At 41.8% G+C, this 27,329-nt stretch overlaps 1 protein-coding gene across 2 annotated transcripts in view; it reads left to right on the top strand.

Annotated features, from left to right (window-relative positions):
* LCP1 (lymphocyte cytosolic protein 1) overlaps positions 1-27,329 on the top strand; it is an 83,799-nt gene that overhangs the window by 19,991 nt on the left and 36,479 nt on the right. The window contains exons 1-2 of one of the 2 annotated variants that reach the window (XM_035003364.1): positions 8,178-8,281; positions 9,971-10,083. The exons of the other annotated variant lie outside the window; for it this stretch is intronic. The gene's annotated coding sequence lies outside the window, so the exon portion shown is untranslated. Of the gene's footprint in view, positions 1-8,177; positions 8,282-9,970; positions 10,084-27,329 lie in introns of those variants that run through there. 2 annotated transcript variants of the gene reach the window in all.

The following is a 27,329-nucleotide window of genomic DNA, read 5'->3' as shown; positions in this document are numbered from 1 at the left end:
GTGGACATGTGACCCATGCCACAAAGGGCCCTTCTGCTCAGAAGGGCTCGACATTTGGCTTAATGTTCTGTTGTCAGCATCTAAAAATTCTTAATCATTTTTGAACATAGAGCCCCACATTTTCATTTTGCACTGGGACCTACAAGTTATGAAGCTGGTCTTGCTCTTGGTTCTCAGAGATGATTCAGATTTATAGAAATGGGGAGTGGGTGAGCAGGCAGGGAGAGAGAGCACAGGAATCTGATGGGCATATGAGAAATGTGCCAGGCAAGTTCCACAGTTAACAGACCAGCTCGAGAGCACCAGGGGGTTTATGCTGGTAGTATGAGGCTTGAAAGACGGGTCGAGGCAGCATTTGGACATTAAGCTAGAAGTGATGGGTAATCTCAGATGACTAAAGAGCAGGAGAATGAGGGGAGGAAGGTGTAGCTTGATGAAGAGGAGTATATGGTGGGGATGTGCAGGATGTATTAAGGAGCAGTGAGGGGGCACCTGGGTGTCTCAGTCGGTTAGGCATCCAACTCTTGGTTTCAGCTCAGGTCATGATCTCAGGGTCATGAGATCGGGCCCCGCGTCAGGCTCTACGCTCAGCATGGGGTCTGCTTAAGATTCTCTCCCTCTGCCTCTGCCCCTCCCCCCACTCTCATGTGCTCTCTCTCTCTCTCTAAAAAAAAAAAAAAAAAGGAGCAGTGAAGTAGGAAGTAGTGAATCGGGAAGCTGACCCGAAGTGCAGGGGTGTGGTGGTAAGGTCTTAAATAAGGTAGAAGAGGCACAGAAAGCACAAAATTGGCAACGACTATCAGGGAAAAATAGATGCAACTTTGGCCACATGTAAGAAGGAGGAAAAAGTAGGAGTCAAAAAGGACTCCGGACTGTCCTGGGTCAGTGATGCACTCCTGGCTGAACTAAGGAAGTAAGGGATAGGGTGTCCAGTAGCTTATTTGTCAGAGGAAGAATGAGTTCAGTTTTAGATAATTGAATGCTAGTGGGATTTCTATATAGAATGACTTATTTTACAATTATGTATAAATAATTGTTCATGGAGAAGAGAGTTCAAAAATGGAAAGGATGGTTAACAGCATCAAAGTCAAATGTTGCCTACAGGCAAGACAGAAACACTAAATAAAGTCTGTTAGGCCACAGTTTTAGAACAGAGATGAGATGAGCAGCCCAGTAAAGACAGGTGGGAGTTAAGAAATGGGATCATCCTTAACTGCTTTTTCTCCTCTCTATTCAGCCTCTTTCTTCCTCTGTATTCAGTCAGCTCCTTCTTGTCCTTTGTGCTTACCAGGTTACCAAGCCTCATCCCTGGAATCTGCCCACCTCTCTCTGTCCCACCACTGCTTATCCTCACCCTTCACAGGAGCTGAAGGCAGGGGCCTCTGGAGTGTGGTCTGACCTTTATCTTCTCCACCCCTACTCCTTCTCCTGGGAGGTGGGGAGGTTTTCCTAAAATATGGATCTGATTATCTGATTATGTCACTTTCTGTTAGGACACTGCTAAGCATTGTGTCCTCCCCAAAAGATCTGGAAGTCCTAAACCCCAGTGCTTATGAATGTGACCTTTTTTAGATACTGGCTATTTGTAGATTATGACATTAAGATGAGGTCGGAAGGGTTGGCCCTAATCCAATATGACTGTCTCCTTATAAAAAGGGGAAATTCGGCATCACAAAGAGCTGGGTGATGCCTTTACAAGAAAGGACTGCCAACAAACCCCCAGAAAGTAGGAGAGACATGGGACAGTTGTCTCTCACAGCTCTAAGAAGGAACCAACCCTACTGGCACCTTGATTTCAGACTCTCTCTCACAGACTCTCACTGTTTAGCGCACGGCATTATAATTGTTAGGATGTTTAGTAACCTTCCAGATTGTGAAAGTCTTTAGACTTTTAGCAAATGAAGAAAAAGATACAAAAGGGAAATATAAACATTGTGCTCTATGTAACTCAGCTATGAATATTTATGCAGTCATTGTCAAGATGGAATGATTTCACTAAAGACTTTAGTCTCCAGAACCATGAGACGATAAATATCTATTATTGTAAATCACCCAGTGTGTGGTTTGTACTCTGTTCCAGCTGCCCTAGGAAACTAGTAGAGGCTTTAAAATAACTCCCCATTCCTTTCAGGGTAAAGACCAGACTTCCTAACACAGCTTAAAAGACGCACCATGATCTGGTCTTTGCTGGATTCTCCAGCCTTTTCTCTTTTTTTGCACCCCGCCCCCATCCCTACCCCCTTGCACTCTTCACACAGCACCCGTACTCAGCCCCTCTCAGGTTCTAGATGGAGCTTGCTTTCTCGCTTCTGTGGTCTTTAGCACAGGGCATTCCACAAAGGAATTTCTGCCTTTTCCTTCCATCTCCTCCTTCCAGTCAGCTGAGTCCTCTTCATTTTATTAAACAAACATTTTGAAATGGCATATAGAATGTTTAGAAGCTACTAAAACAGGCACAGCCATTGGACTTATGGGCTTCCCAGTCTAGTAGGAGAGCCCAGTATCAAATGAGGTAATAGTCGATAAGAGATGTGAGCCCAATGTTGGAGGCCATAAAATAGATGGATTGTGGAAAGTGCTTAAGCACACGCAACAGAGCTGGACCCTACACCTGTAATGAAAGCCTCCAACAAGAAGCAATTCAAATCACACCATGGACTCCGCAAAGCTCCAAACCCTGAAGCATCACATACCTTTGAAGGTCACTGTGCGAGATGGAGCTGGAAAACAGGAGGATTGGTAGACAGTTCATACAAGGAGGATGATATCAGACACTGGAACAATTCCTTCAGAATTTTGAGAGAGAATGATTTCCAGTGTGGACTTCCAAGAATGAGACTAGACCATACATGTTTTCAGCTATAAAATGTCTCAAGAAATTTATGTCCCATGTAATCTTTCTCAGGAATCCACAGAGAATTACTTTTTAAAACAAGGAAGTAGATCAAGAAGATGGAAGGTGTGTGGTACAGAAACAGGAGATCGGACCCAGAGGGATATAAGGGAATTCCCAGGATGATGACAGAGGGAAGCTTCTGGACGGCAGCTGGGCAGCAGGACCAGACAAGAGGACAAAGGACCCTAGGAAGCACATCTCCAAGAAGGAAAAAAAGAGAAACAGATTCATCTCCTGATTTTTTTTTTTTTGAAAGATTTTATTTATTTATTTGAGACAGAGAGAATGAGAGAGAGAGAGCACATGAGAGGGGGGAGGGTCAGAGGCAGAAGCAGGCTCCCTGCCGAGCTGGGAGCCTGATGCAGGACTCGATCCAGGGACTCCAGGATCATGACCTGAGCCGAAGGCAGTCGCTTAACCAACTGAGCCACCCAGGCGCCCTCATCTCCTGATTTTTTTAAGTCATATTTGAGCTCTGTTGGAGAGGTTGGTAAAGAATTAGTAATACGCACATAGAAACCTAACAAATGAAGAAAAAGATACAAAAGGGAAATATAAACATTGTGCTCTACATAACTCAGCTATGAATATTTATGCAGTCATTGTCAAGATGGAATGATTTCACTAAAGAGGTGTTATAACCTGTTTTAGATGGTGGGAGAGCTTGTGTGTACACACTGGGGGAGTGAGGGGTCAAATCTTCAACTCCCTAGTAAGACACACACACACACACACAAAATCTGAATCTGAACAATCCAGACACAGCATACGCATAGCATCTTCAAAATCTGGAGTAGCAGAAGAAATAGCTCAAACTGTTGAAAATAATTGTTTCTGGGGAACGGGAATTGGAGGTAAAGAAGATGCATGTCAGGAGACTGGTGTTTCCTCATAAGCCCCAATGTGATATTTGACTTCTAAAACCATATATGGTTGACCCTTGAGCAACATGGATTTGAACTGCACGGGTCTACTCGTACATGGGTTTTTAAAAATAAATATAGTACAGGACTGTAAGTGCATTTTCTCTGCCTTATGATTTTCTTAATAACATTTTATTTTCTCTAGTTTATTTCATTGTAAGAATTCAGTATACAATACATATAACATACAAAATATGTGTTCATTAGCTGTTTCTGTTATCAGTAAGGCTTAACAGCCAGTCAACAGTAAGCTATTAATAGTTAAGTTTTGGGGGAATCAAAAGTTACACATGGATTTTCAACTGTGTGTGGGGTCAGCCCTCCTAACCCCATGGTGTTCAAATATTGCTTTGATTAAAATATTAAAGAAAACATATGTCCACACAAAAACATGTACACAAACATTCATAGCAACATTATTCATATATCTGGAAAGTGGAAACAACTGTCAATTGTCTATCAACTAATGAGTGGATAAATAAAATGTGGTATATCCATATGCCGATATTATTCTTCTATAGAAAGGAATGAAGTACTGATACATGTTATAACATAGATGAGCCTTGACAATATTCTGCTAAGTAAAAGAAAATAGTCACTAGAGACCACATATCATACGATTTCACTTATATGAAATGTCTGGAACAGGCAAATCTAGAGACTAAATAAATAAATAAGTGGCTGGGGGCTTGAGAGGTGAGGATAAATGGGGAGTAACTGCTGATGGGTACATGTAGCGTTTCTTTCTGGGATAATGAAATGTTCTAGAATTATGTAGTGTGATAGTTGCCCAACTCTGTTAGAATACTAAAACCCACTGAATTTCAGTTTTAAAAGGTGAATTTTATGGTCAGTCATATCTCAACAAAGCCATTATTTATTTAAAAATTGAAGAGGGAATGAATTACCAGGGAACAGAGTTGGAAGACAAAATTTTTACCTTATAACTTAGTGCATCTTTAAATTTTAAGCCATATGTGAATATATTATTAATCATGAAAGTAAATTTTAAAAAATTTAAATGAAGAATATTTAAAATATGATAAAAGAGAATTATCACAACCAACACTTTTTTTTCCCCCAAATCTGAACATTTTGCTATTGATATAGTTGAATTCACCTATCTACCCTCCTTGATCCCACTCCCTCCCTAACTTGCCAGAGGTAACTATGTTCTTAAATTGGCAATTATAATCCCTTAGACATATTTTTATTATAAACACACACACAAACACACACACATCTACACACACATCTATAAACCACACTATGATAGTTGTTTAAAATGCATACAAATATTAGTATTATTCTGCAATGTTTGTTTTTCCCCCAAGTTTATATTTCTAAGATTTATTCTTGCTTAGGCCATGTAGTTCACTTGTTATAACTGTTAGATACTATACTGAACCACAATTTATATATTCACTCTGGTGCTTCTCTTGTATTTTTGCTCTCAAGCAAAGGGACAGTAAGCTTTCACTCATTAATCCCATTCCCTATCTGAGCCTCGGCATTGCTCCAAGAGCCAGGAAGAAAACCGATAAGCATCTGCCCAGGGGCACCTGGGTGGCTCAGTCTGTTAAGCGACTGCCTTCGGCTCAGGTCATGATCCTGGAGTCCCGGGATCGAGTCCCGCATCAGGCTCCCTGCTTGGCGGGGAGTCTGCTTCTCCCTCTGACCCTACCCCCCTCATGCTCTCTCTCTCTCTCTCAAGTAAATAAAATAAAATCTTTAAATAAATAAATAAATAAACAAACAAACAAACAAACATCTGCCCAAAGTTGAGCTTATGTTTTGGAGAAGACAATAAACTTTATGTTAAAATATTGCATGCTAGATGGTGTTAACTCTGTAGAAAACAGAGCAGAGTAAGGATGATTGGCAATGCCAGGAGCAGCAGAGTTGTAAATAGTTGGTGGTGGGGGGGGGGGCAGTACTAGTCATGTGTTCTGGAACAAGCTTGCATAGGAAACCACTCCTGAATCTCACCTTTTTCACAACAACAAACCTAGGTTTATGGGTCAGCCAGGATGGCTCTGCTTCAGAATGTCAGCTAGATTTGCCCTGGGCTGTGGGTTGGGTTCGGGTTGGCCTCAAGCATCTCCTCATTCCACTTAAACAAGGGTGTGTTTTCTTCATAGTAAATGTCAGACGTGCAAGAGACCATGTCAGATCATGTAAGCATATTCAAGACCCCTGTTTGTGTCTCGTCTGATAACATTCTAATTAATGCTCTGTTCCCAGCAAGTTACATGAAGTAAGCCTGGGTGGGTTTACCCTACTTACTCTACCTTCTCTAGTAGGAGGTCCTGAAAAGTCTCACAGCAAAGATGTCAGGGTAGAATTCCATAGCAAAGAGGTACTGAAGAATTGGAAACTATACTAAAAAAAGAAAAAAAGAAGGAAACACAAAAATAATGTAATTGAAAGGGCCATTGTGAGGAATAAATGAAATAATGTAGGGGCAGAGTCTAGTCCAGAGACTGGTGTAAATATTAAAAGACTAGTTAATACTTAATATATCATTTATTATGTGCCAGGCACTCTGCTGTGTTCACTACATCTAACAATTTAATCTAACCCTCACAACAATTGTGTAAAATAGATGTTGTTCTTATCCCCATTTTCTAGATAAGGGAACTGAGGCCAGCGAAATGAAGTGATTGCCCAAGGTTACATGACAAGTACAGCTGTAGAGCTGGGGTTTGACGCCAGACAAGTAGCCCACCATCTTTCCTCTTAACCATGCCACTCTGCTCTCTGTGTGCCTCCCTGACCCCAAGTCTAGATTTAGTGCTGTGTGTTCCCACAGGCACTTTGCTTTTCATCTCATGGTTCTGAGTACTTCTTGCTTTTTCACGTGTCCTTGACTACAGGGGACATTCTAGAAGGGCGGGGATTGTGCCCATCTTATTTACTTTCATTCTCTACCCATCAGAGATGTGGGGGAGGGAAGAGGTGACAACGGAGTGAAGCAGAGGTGTTCCTCCCTTTGTACCCATTCCACAATGCATGAAGGGGAAGTGAAGGGAGTATAAGAGATTAAAGATGCCAGAAAAATATGCAGTCATTGACAGAGCAAGGTACTTAAGTAAACGGAAGATACAAGATTAGGATTAAAATGAGGAACTATTGACTTTGAGAAGACACAAGAACACCTCTTCCTTTACAGATGGAAAGAGGAGGGAAAGATAGATCTTGTGAGAGCAGAGGAGGCTAGATGAGGACTCTCGGGCTAGATGACTTGGATCATCTCAGTAAATAAGGGGCGGGAAAGGATGCAGGAGGGTGGAGTGGGAGGTTGAGGCAAGAGAGAGTTTGGAACAAATATGTAACTTTTGGGGTCTGTGATCTCTTTAATATTACGATAAGTAATATGATGAACCCAGGAAGAAGAACATACACACAAAATTAGGCATATAACTTTAGAAGTCAAGAGACACCTGGTTGGTAATGCTTGCTCTCAGGAACTAATGACATTGAATAAAAGTATTTCTGAGCAGTAATTTGAAGGCAAGCAGATTGAACTCTAAGTCGGTATTTCTGTGACTTGCTTCAGCAGCATCCAGTGCTGATGAGGAATTAGGTGTGGAATTAGGGACTGAGGCCATGGGCTTCTGAGCAGCCCAGAGGTGGGGGAGTAGGGGAGGGCAGCAGGGGTAGAGGGAAAGCAAAGGACAGGCCAGTGAAGAAATGGCAGAGGTGGCAGTAGAGGCTGATGGAGGGTGAGGGAGGTCCTCTTTGGGTGTCTGCCATTAAAGGTGCATGGTCTGTAGAGAACAGAAAAATAATAGTAAAACCAAAGTCAGTTTTCTGCTTATTATCATGATGTACAAACTGTTCTAAACACCGACAGTGATAAAATCTGGCCCTCTGAAAAAGCCTTGATCTGAGACCTAAATAATTGCCGGTATCTGGGTAGGCATATGCTGCTGGGAGGCAGATAAAGTGATTCAGATAGAGGGAGTAGTCCAGGATGTGGGTGAGGTGCTGGTGGGTGGCCGAGTGGAGCCGAAGCTGAGTTGGTGCTTGAGTAGAAGCCTCCCTCAAATGGGTGGTAAAGTGGCACAACTCAGTGGCTTTCATCTTCCAGAAACTAGATGTTGTCTGGAATCCTGAATCCTTCCTCTGATGGCTCGTCATCACCACACATGTTTCACCTTCTTCCCGTATCAGCTCTGCTCCCATCTGCACCTGCCACAGCATTCCGCGGCCCTTTGCACCCCTTTTCCTAAAGGTGGCATTCATTTACATACATGGTCTTCTTCTCTACTAGACTATGTGCTCCTTGAGAGCAGTGATTGTACCATATTCATCTCTGAAGCACCAGTGCCTACAAACAGGCACTTGAATGCTTGTTGAACCAATGCACAACTATATTGGGCTCTTCTTCACAAATTCCTCAGTTCTCCAATGACCAGGCACCAGTAGAATCAGGATGCAGCTGCTCTCCTTCTCCCAGGTAAATGCAATGAGTCTCTGTTCCCCTTTATGATGTGTTACTCCTGGGTCTTCATTCCGTTCATCATTCCAACCTGGGATGTAGAACCAGATTAGGGAGCTCCACGTTTCACATGTTTTCATCCTCAAACCATCAGGACATTATCTGGAGAGTCTGAATGCAGGGCCCAGAATGGTGATTGTTTCCACCAGAGTAGAAACCACTAGCATTTGGCTGCTTTGTAGTGGGACCAGTATGGTCACAATGATGCATGGGTGTTTCTTTGGTGTCCCGAAAGAATTTAGGTGCTTCTTGAGACCCCTCTGCATTCTATAAGTTGGGAGTAATTATGCAATGGAGAAAACAGGGTCTGATTCACCCTCTCAGTCTTCCTTGGGAGTCACAAGAGGGCTGATAGTTCTCTGGAGGTGAACCACTTTCAGATTGGACCGAATCTCCAACATCTCTTCCATTACTCTGTCTACCCTCTTCTTCAAGATGGCCTGTGTGGTTCTGACCAAGAAGTTGCCACACCAGGGGCTAATGAAGTAGATAAATCAGAAATATCTTGGCTTAACATTTGAGGTCAGAAGCAGGAACTTTCTAGAGAAGAAATCAAAGAAGCAAAAGAAGTATAAGGGCAGCTCCCCAACCAGAGTACCCGCTGGTTGCGTCCCAGGCCCCCAGCAACTACAGAAGCATATAGAATGATCAAGCACTGTCATCAGATTGAAGCGCAGCCATAATCCTCATTCCTCAACAGCTGACCGTTGGAACCACACACAGTTTGGGGACAATCTGGAGATGATGCTTCATGTTTAGTTAACACGACTCCGGGCACTAACACGACCTTCACAGCCTCCATGAGGCCATGGATACTTGAGCACTTAACTTTTGAAAATGGAAATTTGCCCTCAAGACCCGCATCCAGGGTTTAGACATAGAATAGAGCTTTTTATTTTTTTTTTTAATTCTCTTGCTCATTTTATAAAATGTGCATTCAAAAAATAAATCTGGTCTGTAGGAAGGAATCTAGCTACCCATTGAACTCTAGCAGCTGCCTGTGTGATCCACCAGTGCTCTTTATAGGAAGCGTCTAAATAATTGAAATCTTTAATTGGGTTAAAGAGATCCCTAGCACATAGATGTTCTATAAATAAAAGAATGCGTAAATAATATAGCGGCCTCTCTTTTGTAGGTCCTTCCCCTTAAAGAGACCATTTTGTTTTGTTTGCTCGAATAAGATCATTGTTCAGGGACACTTAAGCAAGGTTAGGTTTTGGCTGGGGCGGGGCTTTCCCAAGGAAATCCTTTTTAGTTTGCTTCAGGTGTACCTGCCGCCTTTTCCCCCTGGCTACTCCACTAATCGTTTGTCTTTGCTCTAAGTAGCCAGGCACTTGGGCTTTGCATTTGCAGCCGGGGGTCAGAGCAACTAGTAAAGGTAGCAGGCTGACCTTGCCTTGTTATCTGAAATCAGACAGGTTTAAGCAGCCCAGAGCCTAAGAGACAGCTAGAGAAGAAAGAAAGGGAAGGAGAGAGAAATACTTTATAAAGAGGAAGTGGTAAGAAACTTCTGAATTTCAGTGTGACCTGTTCTGTCAGGTGATTCCTGTGGGGGAGGAGACATGAAAGAAAAAAAAAAAAGTTAGGTAAAATGTCCTTATAAAGACAAAATCTATTTCTTTCCTGGCTGATGATTTGTCATTCTAGTCACTTCCTGCCTTGTGACTGCACACCCGGGTTTGACAAAGTTGTTCTGCAGATCAGAAAGAAGGGGGTTTCTGGTCACACGCCGGTACCACTAAGGACAGTTCTTCTACAAGGTAAACTTTCTTCATGTCTTTTTGTCGTTTCTAAGCGCTTACGATGTTTTGCTCGTTGGGCGGCTCTGTTTCTGTGGATTGTGGGTTCTGCCTTCAGGGGCCTGAGACCCTAGCACCTGTCACCCGAGCCCTGTGTGAGACATGCCACGGGTTAACTGCCCCACCAAGCTGCAGCCACCTCGTGTGGCTGCCCAGAGTGGGACCCCTCAGTTCTCTGGCAGGGGGAGGGCTGCTTCTCTAGTTACCCACAGCTATCACCCCCCAAAACAATGATTCTTCTTTTTCCCCCCTTTCAAACCAAACCATGTTTTGATTTATTTCTCTTGCTCCATTTCAGGGAGGCTATTCACTGTGATTTTATCTACCTTAAAATGTTTTCAGGAAAGTGCATATTGATCACTTAGATTGTGCTGCTCGTTGGCCTAGTGGGAGTAGTTTAATTTTAGCTCCTGTGGTTCTGTTTTTCTAAAAGTTTCTTTACAGTACTTGAGTGGTTATATTAACATCTTGAGTCATACATTACTGAGTGTGTTACTCGGTATTTGTGTGATTTTGGCGCCAACGGTTTTTAATGGGTGTGTTTAATAACCACAAGGCATCCGAGGTGCCTCTTCTTTCTTTATTCTGTAGAAATAAAAGTAATTTGCCTTGCTTAACTGTACTGTTTTTGCAGAATTGTCTCAACTATTGGTTAGGCCTATGACCAAATGACTGTTAAGGTCTGGATGAAAGGCTTCTGTCTACAACAGAAATTCTGATAGAGTTGATATGGGCTATTTACTCCAGAAGCTCTGTTGAAACATAGACTTTGGATCTTGTAGCATCAACCTTCGTTTAATTATCCTTATTCAACGGTATTAAGAACCGTCGACAGATGATAAACAGAAAAAGCCATTTGGGGTGGAAATGGATTAATTTATCAGGATGCTTATCAAAACCCAATTTTTCTTATTCAATAGAGCAAATTGTGTTCTAAAGTTATTTCCTCAGGACAACTTAAAAAAAAAAAACTCAGTTGACAAGGGTGGTTTATTCGCCATGTCTTAATTTTAAATTTACATAAATTGATCATAAACTGGTCTCTATTAAATAAAAATTTTCAAAGAACATCTGCACAGGCAAATTTGAATGGAATTAGTCGTTTGCCTATAAATGCGAATTTCTGAAAGTTGCAAAATGTGGCTGTCCATATTGTTTTACACATCTTTCCTGAATGGTTTCAAACTAGCAAGAATGTGGAATTGGGAGAGGAGGACCTGAATCCCAGAAGAGAACAAATTAAAAAAATGCTCGGTCTTATTTCCAGTAAAAATGTTAATGAGAACAAAATAAATTAAAATGTGAAGGTATGTCAGTATTTTCCTTACTTCGGGAGGAAATAAAATGGAATGTGAAAAAGTTAATTCAAAATAAGAAAAAAACTCTCTTGATTTAAATCAAGTTTAGACTGTTCAAGTGTTACAAAATATCCATTTCTCTTCATCCCAGCTCACCCCCAGTAACATCAGGGAAAAATCTTCTGGGTCTTGTCCTTTGAACAAGCACTGCTATGGTGGGACTTTTCATTAGCTATCCCAGGGATGCTTTTCTTTGTCACATTTTAAATTTTGTCTCCTTTAGCTTATAAAGGGGAGTATGCCTCGAAACAATCGGTAACTTAGCAAACAATTTCAGTATTTTAATCTCATTTATAATTCTTTTTCCAATCCCTTTGAAGAAGGGGAGGAGGTGGACAAGTCTCATTCAAATATTACCTACTTAAAGAAGACAAGTGATAATATTATTATAATATTTATATGTACTTAATATATGCAGCCAGTCTTTATGCATTATCTCACGTAATTCTCTTAACCGCCCTTAGACCTGAGGCGTGGACTCACCATGGAAGGAACTGGCCAAAGGTCATTGGGCATTTGGAGGGTCGAGGAATGGTAGATAGCCAGGATGTTCAGCTCCATATTGCTTCTTTATAAGCAGCTGTTTATTTTAGATCCCCTCTTCCACACCAGCATCTTTTTCCTAGACGTAGATCATTAGAGGCTTTTATTTCTGAAGCTGACTGAAGAGATCTTGGCGCTCATTAATTTTAAGGGAGGGAGGGGGAGAAAGAAAGAGAGAGAGAGAGAGGGAAAGAAAGAAAAAAATTCACAGTAAACCCAGAAGCATTTTTATTTTTATAAGTAAGCTATATCATTGTGGGTTTCATATAATAATAAAGAAATATTCTCTTTTAATTAATGTATAATTTTACTAAAGAATTGTGTGCCTTCACCAGCTTGCCTCAACCACTTCCCCAACCTTATTTCTTGTCACTTCCTTCTTCTCTGGCTCTCCCCCATCCTCTCTTGGCCACGTTCTGGGTACACAAGACCACAAGCCACCAGAAAGTTCCATGCTCTTTCACTTCTTTTTGCTCCAACTGTTGCTCTGACTGCTTTCTTTTATTTGTAAAACTTACGGTCCGTTTTCAAGGCTCACATCAAGAAACGTGTCCTTTTTGAGATCTTCCTTACTGGACCCTTCCCCCATCTTCCTTGCCCCCACTAACGGTTTCTTCTGTGCATGCCTGCTTAGTGCTTTGATCTTAGAGTAAGTATAGCAGTAATCACACTGTTTTAGCGCCAAGTCCTTTTTGCTGACAGCCTGAGCCCCTTCTCTAGCTCTCCTAGCACATGGGAGGTGCTAATGACATTGACTGAATTGAAAAGTTGTCACTAGTATTTTCTCTCAGCTCCTGAGATATGCACAGAAGTCTTTTCTTTGACTTCACTTATTAACTTAATATTTACTGAGTTCCCGCAGTGACTGCCATGAAAGAAGCTACAGTAATCATATAATATTTTGCATTCGACCATGCTTCCTCTTTGCCAAAACACTATTCTTCATTTTAGCCTCAAAGCACTAAATGGACCTTGAGTTCAAGGTATTTAAGAAATTGTCCAATGACTACAGCAAACAGACAAAATTATAATCTCATTATTTTAATCTAAAAACATTCTTTGAGCTAAAACTTAACTACCCTTACCGAAATTATTGCACCGATAATGGGCTTCTTTGATGACAGAAAACACGGGAACAGATACCATTAACTTTTGCTTAATTACTTTGGATTATTCTAGAAAGTTCTCAAGTCAACTTCTCCTTGTTACTTACAAAATAAAGGCCCTTAATGTATACAGGAGAAAGGGCAAACAGATTTTTATATCAGCTTAGATGAAATAAAATTAAGAAACTTGCTCATGAGATTATATTAATGAAGAGTCACAATTTAGAAAGTAAGAGTGTGAAGGCTCTGGATTTTATGACTAATAGAAGATTTTATAGCAGAATGACATTATTTATATTAGTCTAATTGTCTCTTTAGGGTTTTTTGTCAGCTAGTTTCCCAACCCCCAGAAATCATCAACTGAAAAAAGGCTATGCCATCTGCATATTGAACCCTGCGGGCATAAAAATTAGAATTAGAGCCCCATCAAAATACAGAACTAACCATTGTCAACAGATTCCAAGAGTTTCAAGTTTCCCTATTTTGCCAGATGGCAATGTGCTTAAATCAAAAGTGTTCTTGTTTCGGGCCACCTGGGTGGCTCAGTGGGTTAAGCGTCCAACTCTTGATTTCGGCTGAGGTTGTGATCTCCAGGTCGTGGGATCGAGCCCCACCGGGCTCCCCACTCAGTGGAAAGTCTGCTTGGGATTCTCTCTCTCCCTCTCCCCCTCCGCACTCACTCTTTCTCTAAAATAAACAACTAAATGTTAAAAAAAAAAACAAAAAAACAAAAACAAAACTTTGAAACTTTAAGTTTAAAAAAAAAGTATGTTTCACACTGTTTCCATTTTGAAGTTCTGAGGAGTTGCCACCAGATTAGATATCCACATTCTAGGGCGTCTCCCCCCAGCTGCGGCAAACAAGGGGCTACCCAGATGGCGTCTCCTGTGGCTTTCCTCAGTTCCCTCCTCAATCAACTTCCTTAAACTGTCAGACTGTCCCCATTGTTTTGGTTTGCCAGTTTCAGTGATTACATCAGTCTTCCCCATAATTTCATCATCTCTCCATCTTATAAGACACAGCAAGCAGCAGAGGGGGGAATGGAAGAATTTCAATTTCTCACCCTAATAATAATAGCTAACACTTAACGTACTAGTCACTTTGGATTGAGTATTTTCCTAAGTGTTTTTAACCATACTGATGCATGTAGTCATCGCTACAATCTTGTGAAGCGGTTACGGGTGTTATCTTCATATTTGAAGACAAGTTAATGCATTCAAATATCTTATTACTTTAATTTTCCACAGCTGAATCAATTTTGTATAACTGCTGAATTCCAGGAGAAATAATATTCTCCCGGAATAAACAGGCAGCAGACCATGGTGCTTATTTGTAGCTCAGCTCTTGAGTTGAGCTCAAATAATCATAATTTATCCCAAATAAGTGCATCTATATTTTAATTGCTTTTATCAAACAGACTACTTCTTCGTCGATCATCCTCATCAGTATTTACCCAGCACCTCTATGCACTTGACTGAGTATTTAGTTTCTACCAAGTTATAGATCTCTGCGTTGGTCACAAAACATGACTTCTATCCTCAAAAGCTTGGAAAAGTTCTCAGTCTTAGAAGGTTGGAATACTTTCAGTCAAGTGGTATTCACATTTTCTGATTTCTGTGACTGACTGACATAAATAAATAATTTAGTATTTACACCAAAGCACATAGACCCATAATTATACAGTAATGGCCAAATACAGGTGTCCTACAAGTGAAAGAATGAGAGTGTTTTAATTGTGAGTTGAAAAATAGAGGGAAAAAGTGACCCACTTTTAAAGTTAAAATAAGTTTTGGTCGACTTCAGAGCCACACATGTGCGTCAGCCCCATTTATAAGTTAAAAGGAGGCTTGTTTCTCAAATATGGTCATTAGTTTTTGTCTGGGGGAAAGACAAGCTAAAATGTTAAATTGAGCATCTAGTAAAGCCACAGTCCTGTGGTTGCAGCCTTGATTCTTGTTTCAGTCCAGCACCAGTTGTATGACGGATGGAGGTTCTCTGTCTCTGTCTCTGTCATATTCTCTCTCTCTCTCTCTCACACACACACACACACACACTCTCTCTCTCTCTCTCTTCCTGAGTGGCTGAGCTAAAGTGGAGAAGAGATTATGTTCTCCACAGGCAGAAAAGCCAAGACACCAAATTCTGTAGGCCAATTAATTATGCATGTGAATTGCAATCTCCTGGATGATTTGTTTTCCTTTCTTCTCTGGTTGTACTTTGAAGAGGGAAGTGAATTAATGGAATAATTACTTTGCATTTAAACAAGAGCCTGCATTTTGATCCCTCAGTTGGGCAGTCAGCACCCAGATTTATGCAAGCGTGTATCCGAATATACGAAGTTAAGAGGCACACAGATGTATCTGTATAAAATTTACATCTTCCTTTTGTCATTTTTCAGGTAAAATTTAGAATTCAGATTGCATCTTTGTTAACCTCTGGTGTAACATTTTAGGACATGGGTCCTCTACACCTCCTTGACATCATCAGCTCAGGTTATTTTCACCAGGAGGGCCCCTAAGGAGAAATCTGGGTAATATGTGCAAAGTGAAAGTACGAACACAATGAGCGACATCTATGCTGTTAGGCATTACTGAGCCCGCCTTCTTCATCTTAAAAATGTGAAACGAACTTTCCCTGGTGTTTCCAGTGCTTTATAAACATTAAGAAAATTCTCCCTTTGGAAAGATAGAACACAATAGTCACCTTTGAGACATTTTTCAGATTTTTCCCTTTCCCGTTGTCTTTCAAATTAAGACTTTTTTCATCAAAATATCCTTGATTCTTTGTTTCTTTCCAACGACCTCAGAGAAAGGCAATTGCAATACTTCATCTGTCTGGTGATCATATAGAATGTATATAATATATACTGTATTTAACATTGTATATAATGTTAGTTTTTTAAACTTTGTGAGTTGGACTGTCCTTTCTGTGCGTGAAACGTGGTATTGGTATACAGAGGGAGAGCAAATTTGGATGCATTTTCTAGCCTTGTACTAAGTGTGGAGCCTGAGCAAGTCTCAGTTTCTTCATCTGTAAAATGGGGGAAAGTACTATCTGTTTCCTCGGTCTGTTCGTGGGCTCATTTTCCTCTTCACTTCTCCTTGCCATCAGCCATTGCTCACACTTCACTCTACTACACACATCACTGTGGACTGACGGGCCCTTGCTATTTACTATTTAGTAGGTGTCGTGCTAAACCCTTGACATATATTTATTCTTAACATTTTCACACAAAAGCTGGATAAGGTTGATGTGGTCCTATTCTTAGATGACCAAACTGAGGTTTGGGGAAGGTGACACCCAAGGTCCCAGAGCCAGGAAGTGCCAGAACCAAGATTTTACACCCTGCCTCTTTCCCATTTTATAGTCACAGGTTCTTAAAGGTGTTTTAAAATTTTGACAAAAGAAATGTTATCACAAATTCCGTTGTCACCTGGTATTGGTAAATATTTGCCAACCAAACCGTGGCTTCCAACAGAGCAAAGAGAAGTATAGCCCATCAAATTAATACAAATTTCCTGCCCCCATGTATCTGTTAGTCCTCATTTTGTTTTTTGTGAGAATGAGCTTGTCGTTAGAGATTCTAGAACAACTACTGCAAGGAGCCTACAGGAAAGGAGGTAGGTTCTATTATTAAGAATAAATAGAAGCCTCTGTTGTCATTGCTAATATACAAATGCGGGCTGCACATTGTCTCGGTATTTTTCCAGCTCTAGCGGTAATAGAGAAAATGCCTGGAGAATGAGGGAGCGGATAGAAGTAGAGTTGGGGCTGACAGAATCAGTCCCCGGGTACTGGTGCACCTCTGAGACTGAGGAGGCATTGGCCTATGGTCCTTCTCACACATACCCATAGGTCTCCTTGCTTTTTGTGACTCATGGTGGGTGTGGTCAGCCTTTTAAGATTGCTGTGCATTTTCCTCCTCTGTCCACACTTCCTCAACTGTTAGTAGGTACTTTCCACCGTCAGTATTTCAGGCGAGGCTAAGCCCAGAGCCCCTTGACCACTGAGATCAGCCAGTACCAATGCTGTCCGCTTCTCGTCTGTGGCATCCATCACTTCTGTAATACCTTTTGAAACTGCCTTCAAGGACTCTGGGTGAGAAATGTGGTAAAAGCCCAAACAAGCCAAGCTCAGTACATTTGAAGATAGAACATAGATGTAAAATCTAGATTTACACACACACACACACAACATACATACAGTTAAGTGTGGATTTTAGGTGGTGACTCTACATAATATTTGATACAATTTATAGTGGAAATTGAGTTTGTTCCCCAGGATAATTTTGTGAAAGTTCTTTTTTTTTTTAATTTTCCCCTTCATTTCTTAACTCCTTCCATCCTTCCTTCCTTCACCAAACACTGTTATATACAGTTTAAACCCTTTGTCTCATTGAATTCTAACCCAACCCTATGGAGTGAGCACTGTAAATTGCATTGCTAATATCCTTTTTTTTTAACATATGAGCATATGAAGAAACTGAGGCTCAGAAAACTTAAGGAATGCAGAAATACATAGCAAGAAGCAGTTGCGTAGAAACAACATTTTTTCACCATACCATGTTGCTTTTTAGTTTACTGTAGGTATACAATTATACATATAATTTCCCAAAGGAAGATAAGATCATTAGCATTTGGATGAGGTTTGTGGGATGCCTGACATGCCTTTTTGCTGGCTTGGACTGGGAAAAAGGCAGCTCCTGTGGTAGCAATAGGAGAAGTTGTAGATTATGGAGCCTAGGCCATCTTGAAAGGTGTGGGAGAAGAACCCCCTCCCATGTTTTCCTCTCCATCTACATACCTAAGATATAAAGCACATTTCATGGACTTTGCATCTCACGGGTTTGTTTGTTTGTTTGTTTTTAATCTGTTAGTTAGTTTAAATGTTAATGGACTTCTGTTTTTCCCATATCTTGACTCGACCAAACTAGCATTCTCCAGGCTCTACTTCTCTTTTCAGACCAATCACTGACTCACTCTGAGACTTTGGGGAGCAACTTCACTTTTCCGGGTCCCCATTTTCCATTTTGTAACATATCCAGTTCCCTCCTCACTCTGCATGGCTGTATTTTCTAGATGGGAGATGGTGATATGAGGAGGAAGCTATGTCCATACAAACAAACCAAAATGACTTCTAGGTGTTTTTGTTGCTTGAGGAGGTTGGAGAATGTATTACCTAGAGGGGATGCCATAAGCATTGTGACTGAAGATAGCAAGGAGAGCCTAGACCACCAAGGATTTTCTTCTGGAAACGAGCTAGTGAGGAAGGCAACTATGCTGGCTCTCGCCCAAATTCTTCTAGGAGCTGCCTCCTGGGCCAGTCATGCCAAACCCACAACAGCTTCCTTGGTGATCTTCTCCTGCTTGTCTCCTCACTTTGCAGGGCTCTTTTCTCTTATACAGTAGCCCCCCTTATCCGTGGTTCACATTCCACAGTTTCAGTTACAGTCAACTGCGGTCCTGAAAGCAGAATATCCTCCTCCTGACATTTTCAGAAGGTCAATGGTCAACAGTAGCCTACGGCTGCCTTACATCATTCCCCTCACTTCATCTGAACATCACGTAGGCGTTTTATCATCACCCATCTTCACAAGAAGAGTGAGTACAGTACAATAAGGTATTTTGAGAGAGAGACCACATTCACATAAATTTTATTGCAGAATATTGTTAGAATTGTTCTAATAGTTACTATTGCTAGTCTCTTACTGTGCCTAATTTATAAATTAAACTTTATCATAGTTGTGTATATATAAAGGAAAACATAGTATTTATAGGGTTTGGTACTATCTGTGGTCTCAGGCATCCACTGGGGGTCTTGGAACGTATACCCCATGGATAAGGGAGGCACTAATGTGGGGAGAAGTGGAGGGCCCTTTTCCATTTTTTTCTTTTTGGAAAACTCCAGCTGGTTCTTTAAGATGTAGCTCAATGAAGGTTAGCATCACCTTCTTTGGGTAGCTTTCCCTTCCTTCTGGGGCAGAGTTAAGTGCTTTCCTGTCTGTGCTCCCACAGCACCATGATAATAACCCCTTTCGAGTGTGAAGGTCAGGGTGGCCTCTGAGTTGCATAGGCATATTCCTTCATGGGACTGGGTGTCCTGTAAGAGCAAGGATTCATCTATTCATCTTTGCATCTCCAGCACCTAGAAGAAGGCCAGTGCTTTATGAAATGTGATTGGATTACAGGTGTGGAGTTCCTAGCGAAGAGGATCCCTTGTGCACCAAAGGCAGGAGGCATGGGCAGGAACGGGCAAGACCCCCTGGTGGTGTTCTCGTTCTTAACTCTTTGCTCAAGATGGTGAGGAATTGAAGAGAAGAAACATTTAGAACTTCTCAAAAGAGCCCAGGAAGAGCCCTAGTCATAGGTAAAATCTTGCAAAGGGTGTGTGTCCCTCGTTAACATGAGGTCAGAGCTGAGTAACCCCAAAGGAGAGCAGAGAACTTTAAGATACAGAAACCCAGTGGTCACAGGCACAAGGAAAGGTTGCCTCCAGTAAGACCTACATTGTGTTGGCCTACAGCATGGGGGTAGTGTAGGGTGCTCTCCCCTACCCCCAGGCTCTGGTGTAAGCGTAAGGCTTCCCTAGTTCATAGCAAGGTAACCCTGGACCTGTTATTAAAATCTCAGTTCCCTCATCTATAAAGAGGAAATCATAATAATGCTCCATAGGATTGTGGCTAAAGTTAAATGTGATAATGCATATAAAACACTTAGCATTGAATAACCATTCAGTAAACATTAGCTGGCCTTCCCATTTGTCCTCTGGCTATTGTTTTCTCTGACTCCAACATAGATGGAGAGAACATTCTATGGAGAGAATAAGGATTAATCATCCTGCATGAATAAGAAAAAAGACTGATCTTTAAGCAGCTCCTCATCTGTGGAAATCCAGGTCAAATGTCACTTCTTATGGGGGCCATGCTTGGCTCTACAGGGGAGAGCTCTTTTCCCCCTTCCTGTGGATCTAAATTTCCCTCTGTATTCTAGTGACTAGAATCCACTCTCCCCTGTACTAAACAGACCGGGGCCACATCTAACCTTTGTGTTGCCAGCATCTAACCCAGGACCTGCACAGAGTAGGTATCTGGCAGATAATTATTGAAAGAAGAAATGTACAGATACATGCATTTGTTTCGTAGCAGATGTTTAGAATTACCAGAGGATGAATTTCATAGTCCATATAGTGCTATGCAAGTTATGTCCAGGGGAACTCTAGCACCCATTCCTCACTACTTCCTAGGTGCTCCTGGTTCTGGGAGCATCCCGGCTGGTTTCACTCTCCTTTTGGTCACTGATGTGTCTCCACAGTTCCTTTCCTCTCATCTCAGCAGGACTCTGCTCAAAGTCAGACACTGTACTTAGAGACCCACTGCCAAGCATCACAGGCAGCCAGCAGGGTTTATAGAAACAGCTTGAAGAGGCCTAGTGCCAGGCTCTGCTGCCGCAGGCAGAAACCCACGGCTGGCGGCTGGCGGAGCGGGTCCAGGGAGCATTCCATGGCCAGGTCGAAGACTGCCTAGGGACATTAGCCTCTCTTCAGTCCCCAGATCAACTCCGCAAAGTCATTCTTCCAGCAAAATGGTTTCACGAAATTCAAAGCACTCGCTTGCTTGCTGTAGGCATTTGCCCCTTTCCCCCGGACGGATATTTTTAGCATGTGCACAAGAATATTATCGGAAAACTCCTCAAAGGAGGTGAGAGTAGACTTCTCAAGGCCCTGTATGCCATCAGTTAGTGGTTTTGTTCATTCACCTGATTACCTGCCATGTGGCAGCTCCATGAGATGACTTCTGGTCCAGACTTCCAGCTTGTGATCTCATAATCTGCTGGAAGAGATGGGTGTGGAAGCAGAAGCCACGTGCCCAGGTCAGGACCAGAGCTCAGAGGTGGAAGAGCTCACTGATCCCCACCCAACAGCCAGAACAGAATGTCTGAAGCCATGCAGATTGTTTTTAGAAGCCTGAAGGTGTCATTTTAGTATTTGTGATTTGGGCATTTTATCTTTTGAACATTGTGCCTCGGGGTGAGTTGTTTTAATGTGGTTTGCTATTTTGGTTGCGAGGGAAAATCAGAGGGCCTCAATGCAAAGTCAAGAAAAAACACCCAGAAGAATTTGTTTGCCTAGCCTTGGTCATTATAACCTAGAAGGTGCCAATAGTACCTGTATATAGGATTCGGCACCTGTTGTTTGTAGCCGAGGACCTAGGACCTTTGTAGCCTGACAATGCCTTCTCAATACCTAGACTAAGTTCTTCTTCATGTACAGGAACCACAGGAAATTATATTTATTAAATATTTGAAATCATGGGAGGAATTACTCTTACTGTATATTGAGCAGGTCTTCCTTAAAGGACAGCATTACCTCTTAAGTTTGAAAACTTACAAGGAGGAAAAATAAGGAGGCCTGGACTCCAGTCCCAGTGAGCCTGGTGACAGCATCCTTTAACTGGGGTGTCATTTCACTCCTCTGTGGCCGGAAGAGAGTGGCCAGATAATCTCTATGGTCCCTTCACCTCTACATTCTATGACTCTGTTCTTCTTATGTCATCATTTAAGGAAGTTGGCAGAATATAGCAAAGAAAACTGTTAAAGGTTTGAAGATAAGCCCCCCAAAAACAGGTTAAAAGAATTTTTTTAAAAGGCTTGGTGGTGAGCACTAAGGCATGTGACAGAATTTTTATGAATTGAACAGCTTCTATAATTCCCTCTGAGAATAGCCCAAGAGAGAGAAAGCTTTAATCGTATCAGAAAAGATTTAGGTTACAGGTAGGGATATGAGACACCAGAGAGGTTATAGGGTTTCCTTATTTGGATATTTTTAAGAAAATAGTAGATGGCTCTCTTTCTGGGACAGTTAGCATACAGTTTTGCCTAGAAACTGGGAGTGAACTGGATCAGCAGGTCTTAAGCTGTTCACAGTGACATCTCAGAAAGCAGGTCCCCACATGCTGCTTTGGTAACTTCCCTGCTCTGTGCTGAGCAGCCAAGTAGTGGGCATCCGCCTTGGTCAGTGAGCAGAATGCACGAGGACAGAGATTTACCTGCTGCTGAGGTAAGAGCAGGAGCCAGGAGGGGCTGGGAGATGCTGGGTCCTTTTCAGAGGCGACGCCTCCCAGAGAAGGCCCATCAGGGCGTCTGCCACAGCTCCTGATGACCCCTCCCCCTATTTCTGGGGCCATTTGAAATACACCTTCTCTGGGCTCTAACTTGTGCACTTACCAGCTAGTGAATAGATTTTTTGAACTTTTTATTTTTATTTTTTTAAAAGATTTTATTTATTTATTTGACAGAGAGAGAGAGAGCACAAGCAGGGGGAGCAGCAGAGAGAGAGGGAGAAGCAGGCTCCCACTGAGCAGGGACCCTGATGTGGGGCTCGATCCCAGCACCCCGGGACCATGACCCCAGCGTAAGGCAGCTGCTTAACCGACTGAGCCCCCCAGGCGCCCCCGACTTTGGGAACTTTTAACATGGAAGGAATTTCATCTCACAATTTATAGATGAAACAAAAGGCCCAAGGAGGCAAATCGGAGCCCGATATCCCACAGATACCCTAGGTCTCCCAGGCCCCCATACTGGGCACTTTGTCCCACTCCCTGCTGGTTATTTTGGTTATGGTTTCCTTGGAGGTGTACAAGAGTATAAATTATCTGGATACCTTTTTGCATGGCTGATTCAGATGTTTGCTCTTTTTATTTTTTGGTAAGTTTCTATGTTAATTTCTTACTCTTAGCTAGCCTTTTTTTTTTTTCCCCTCACAGCCCTGTTTCACTTACTCATTTTCCATCTTCAAAACTTTTTGTGTTTATTAACCATCTTGCAATAAGTGAGCTATAATTTCTGCATCACATTTGAAACCTGACCCTTAACTGTGGGCTTCCTGCAGCCCGAGGCTTTGTGACCCCCATGCTCATCGTCCAGCTACCAGAGCAGTGCTTTGCACATATACTCATAGAGGATGAGAAAGAATGAATGATTAAACAAACAGTGAATGAACGGATGGTGTCTGATATTGAGATAATTGAATAGTAGATAATCTGCTAGTCCGTAATAATATTCAGCTTTTTGAAACCATCCAAGGATACCCTGAAGTTTCAGTAGGGAAGCGTCTGGATCTTGAAGTCCTTGTGGTAGAATGTAGAATGAAGGGTAGCTGCAGATTTTCAAGACGTTAACACCAGGAGCATCAGTGTCTATACCCTAGGAAAGGAGAGAGATGACAAGGCATCGAGGGCCTCCGCAACCCCAAGCCTCGAGTATCCCCTCGGCTTGCAAGAGGTTTGCTCTGTGTCACATCCGTAATGGCTCTGAGCAACTCGGTAGAAAACAGGTGGCATCGGGGTGTGCTGGGGGAGGGGAGGCGGGGAGATGGGCAGTCCGTGGTGGGTGACTGAACCGAGCTCTATGTGCTATGCTTTATACAGCTTCCAAAGCCCCTCAACCGTGATCAGACCACAGAGGCTCCCAGAACAACATGTTCACTAGGTTTAGAGTAATCTCACCTGCAGGCTTCCCGTGAGGGTTTACAGGGCCCGAGATAGCTAGAGAAGAGAGCCACTGAGTCCGTGCCCCCACCTCACTCCTTCTGTACCTTTATCCCCAAGGCCACAGAGATACGAGTTCTGTGCTCTGGAGCAGCCCTTGGGCAAATCAGTGTATCTGCAGGGAGAAAAAAGACGATCCAAAGGAGATTTTGACTTGACAAAAGAACTCGTAAGAGCTCCTTTAAATGGGCATCTGTATTTGAGGCTATTTATCATTATTTGGCTTCTTAAAAACAAAGTCATTTTTAGAAAACATTTTCAGAATCATCCTTTATGTAAAACTTTGGAATATCTCTTCCACAGAGGAATGGTATCCCAAGAAGATACAGTAAATTACTGGTGGTGGTTAGATCCCCTGCAGTGGGCTACTTTGTAACATGAAGGGGACTGAATTACCTGAAGCAAAGCTGCTTCCTTGTCTCATAGAAGTTTATCATGATGGCTTCTTAAAAACCTAGGGGTATTTTGCTTCGGACTCCTATGTATTTTATGTTCCTCACTTCAGGCAGCATAGTCTAGCACTAAAGATTGCAGTATTAATGATGTTCTCGATTACATGTTGTTTTGGATTATTAACTGAATGTTTGGAAGTTGTATAGTTTTCTCCTGCCTACGTATTGAAATTATTGAGGTAGAGCTAGGAATCTGGGTCCTGAGTTTCCAGTTTTACTTTACCCAGTGTGTCAAGTTGCAGGAAAAGTAGGACACATTCAAAAGAGTCCCTAGGCAATGTGATGCCAGGTTACAGATGCCTCCCTGATCCTGGCAGTTATATAACTGGGCATCAATATAGCAAACCAAAATACTGACCAGCCCACCACTACCCCCTCTCAGAAAGGAATCTAGCCCTTGAGCATCTCACTCTGGGCTGATCACCTTTTCCCATCCTTTTCTGCAGCCTTTCATTATCAGTCGGGAAACTCCTCAGAGAAAATTCAGCTTACATTTTTGCATTTATTTTTAGAGAATGTATTTCCTTCTGTAAATTCCACAGCACTGTTCTATAGTAACCTCCTACCTATACCCTTGCTTCTGTATTCCAGCTTTAGGGAAGTTGAGTCAGGTTCCTTTAATCTAAATAGTCATTATCAGAAATTCTCTTTCACTACTGATCTGGAAAATACCAGCCTCCTCTAAGCTGAGACTCAAAACTCACTGACCTAAAGAAATGAGCAGGTTTCCGGAGGGGGAGACGAACCATGAGAGACTATGGACTCTGAGAAGCAAACTGAGGGTTTCAGGGGTGGGGGGTGGGGGGATGGGGGGATGGGTTAGCCCTTTGATGGGTATTAAAGAGGGCACATATTGAATGGAGCACTGGGTGTTATACGCAAACAATGAATCATGGAACACTACATCAAAAACTAACGATGTAATGTATGGTGATTAACATAACATAGTAAAAAAAAAGAAATGAGCAGGTTTTGTGGCTTTTGCAATTTAGGGAGTTATTTTGTTTTCTTAGGACTTTAGAAATAATCTTATGAAAGTGAACAGCCAGTACTTTCTTTGGCCAAATGTCTTAGGATTTTATAGCTATTGATTTAATAAATCTAAGTGCTTGCAGGAAAACTAGCAGCCAAATGTGACTTAGATGAATGGTTTGAGTCTGTCTTCTTAGATTTATGATTTGGGCAGTGATTCAGAAACACGGTTCCAAAATTCACCACTGACTTGCAAGAGACCTTAAAATGGTTTCTAGGAGGGCATTAATAAGGGATAAAGAATATACAATGGAGTATTATTCAGCCATAAAAAAGGAGGAAATTCTACCATTTGCGACAACATGAATGGACCTTGAAGGCATTATCTAAATGAGATAAGTCAGACAGAAAGACAAATACTGTCTGATCTTGCTTATATGTGGGATCTAAAAAAAAAACATAAAAATAAAAACAAAACAACTAGAGCTAAACTTACGGAAGAAGAAATCTGACTTGTGGTTACTAAAAGTAGGTGGTAGGGGAGGGAAGATTGGAGGAAGGCGGTCAAAAGGTACAAACTTCCAATTATAAGATAAACAGGTCCTAGGGATGCGATGCACATGGCTGGCACCACTGTGTGGTATATAGGAGAACTGCTGAGAGCAAATCCTAAGAGTTGTCATCACAAGAAGAAAAAATAGTCCCTTTATTCTTTTCTTCTTTTTCTCTTTTTATTGTATCTGTAGGAGAAGATGGATGTTAGCCGAACCTCTTCTGATCATACGTAAATCAAACTATCATGCTGTACACCTTAAACTTACACAGTGATCCATGTCAATGATTTCTCAGTAAAACTGGAAAAAACAAAAGGGGGCCGCAGTTAACGCAGGAGCAGTAGAGTGGAACCAGGAAGGAACATGCCTTCCTCAGCCACTTCTTTCAGGCTCCAAACGGCTCAGCACATCCCATTACTGCAGCAAGCTCTCTAGAGACTGCCACCAACGTGGTACCAGTAATTTGCAAACTGAAACCCTAACTTACTATCCTTATGAATTTGACTCCCATTACTATAACCCGTACCTTCGAACGGGCATGAAGTGGGTATGTTTTTTCCAGAAAAACACATTAATAGACTGTGTAAAGTACCTAATAGTTGATTCTAACCCCAGCAATACCCTTCTTAGAAACGGTCTGATCTGCATGTTTTTAATTCCCTCCTCTTCCCGCTTCTCTGTTTTGTGAACATGCTGCCATTTGCGTGTTTGGTTCAATTAGTTAAAGGGTCTCTTCTCAGTTATGGACCTTAATGGCCCTATTAAGGGTACCTCCACCCTCTTCCTGCTCTGCTCACCAGCAACTACATTTAAAACTCCAGCCTTGCTTCGAGAACATGTACATAGACAAAGCATTTCATCTCATGAAAACTTTCGTTTTCTTATCTATAAAATGAAGGAGTTGTAATCAATTATTTCTTTAAGTTCCTTCTGCCTCTAAAAGTTGGTTTGTGTTTCCAGGACTTACTGCTCATTCTGATAGTAAATGAGACCCCCTCCAGATATTCATGCTTGCACCCCAAAACAACACAGTAGCACAGTAACTTGGGCTGTTGACTATTCCTTCTCCAATTCACCTTTTTAAAGTTTGTATATATGTATGAATCTATTTAAAGGTGCAAGGAGGGCAGAGGGAGGGAAAGAAGGTCAATCAGACTCCCCACTAAGCGTGGAGGCCCAGTGCATGGGGCTCAATGCAGGGCTCCATCTCACACGACCCCTGAGATCATGACCTGAGGTGAAACCAAGAGTTGGATGCTTAACTGAGCCACTCAGGCGCCCCGTCCAATTCACCTTTTCAAATAAATTTTCCTTTAGCTTTTAACCACTGAAGGATTTTGGATTTTTAAAATGTGACGACTGTCTGACTATATGGCTTCTCCAAGTTGATCTTCCCCATTTATAAATCTCTTAGAAAAATACAGTTCTCCGGATGCTCATGTTTATCATCTTGACCTACTTGCCATGGTTTAAAAATCACATGGTTTTAAAATAATGCTTTTTTACCCCTTTCTAGGTCTTTAATTTGAATGGGCCATGCAATTTCTATGCTAAAAGATTTCTCTACTTTTTCATTGTACCATGATCTTTAGATTTTCTTTCTCACCTCATATTATAACTCTTTTGTTTCTTCTTTGGTCCCGCTCTTGACCCTTAAAATGTCATCTCCTTTTTTACCT

The sequence above is a fragment of the Mirounga leonina genome, unplaced genomic scaffold, assembly GCF_011800145.1.
Source record: "Mirounga leonina isolate KUSES-001 unplaced genomic scaffold, KU_Mleo_1.0 Mir_127, whole genome shotgun sequence".
Lineage (NCBI taxonomy): Eukaryota > Metazoa > Chordata > Mammalia > Carnivora > Phocidae > Mirounga > Mirounga leonina.
This window is presented reverse-complemented; position numbering and strand designations above follow the sequence as displayed.